Below are 668 nucleotides of genomic sequence, written 5' to 3' on the forward strand. Positions count from 1 at the left end.
GGTGAAGTTTTTCGATTTCTTCTCATTCACTTTTGCTTTATACACATATTCTTATTAATCGATACTTCAAAAAGGAAAAAACCTATCGTAAAAACTTTCTTTATCTACATGTTTTCAATATATCGCCTATGGACATTGCTTCTTTATCAAGATTAATAGAAACAACAAGAGCAAAGCAGGCGAATACTGGCTTGGATCAGACTTAGTAAGATTTCCACTATAAGTTTGTTCATTAGCATTATTTTGTGGTTTATTTAGTATCTAGTAACTGCTATTAGAATGGCTTTGTATCAGGATGGAGGACTTTTAAGCTGGAAATAATTAAACTTAGGAAAGTGATTCAGTCACCTCGGGAAAAGGAAGGGTAAGGTAGATAAACTATCTTCATCCCTTTTCAGAGTTTCTGTAGTTTTCTTATGGTCTTGTGTACTGCTAACGTAATGATTTTGTACCAAGATAGTGGATTCTTATCCGGAAACGAACCAAATTTAAGAAAACCATTCAGTCTTCCCGAGAAAAGAAGAGGTAATCATTATGTGTTTTTTATTTGTCAATGTTTTCTTTCTCAGTTTTGAAGTGAACTTTCTCATTTACTTTTTCTTTATACAAAACGCTTATAAATACATACTTTGCAAAGGAGAAAATTAACACAAAAATAATTGGTTTCA

At 31.7% G+C, this 668-nt stretch overlaps 1 long non-coding RNA gene across 1 annotated transcript; it reads left to right on the forward strand.

Annotated features, from left to right (window-relative positions):
- The first annotated feature begins 10 nt into the window (after nucleotides 1-10).
- LOC104774644 lies at nucleotides 11-662 on the forward strand. Its single transcript, XR_765432.2, has 3 exons — nucleotides 11-205; nucleotides 295-369; nucleotides 457-662. It is a non-coding gene; the product is annotated as an uncharacterized LOC104774644 (long non-coding RNA).
- Nucleotides 663-668: the final 6 nt, after the last annotated feature.

Source organism: Camelina sativa, unplaced genomic scaffold (genome assembly GCF_000633955.1).
Source record: "Camelina sativa cultivar DH55 unplaced genomic scaffold, Cs unpScaffold04251, whole genome shotgun sequence".
Lineage (NCBI taxonomy): Eukaryota > Viridiplantae > Streptophyta > Magnoliopsida > Brassicales > Brassicaceae > Camelina > Camelina sativa.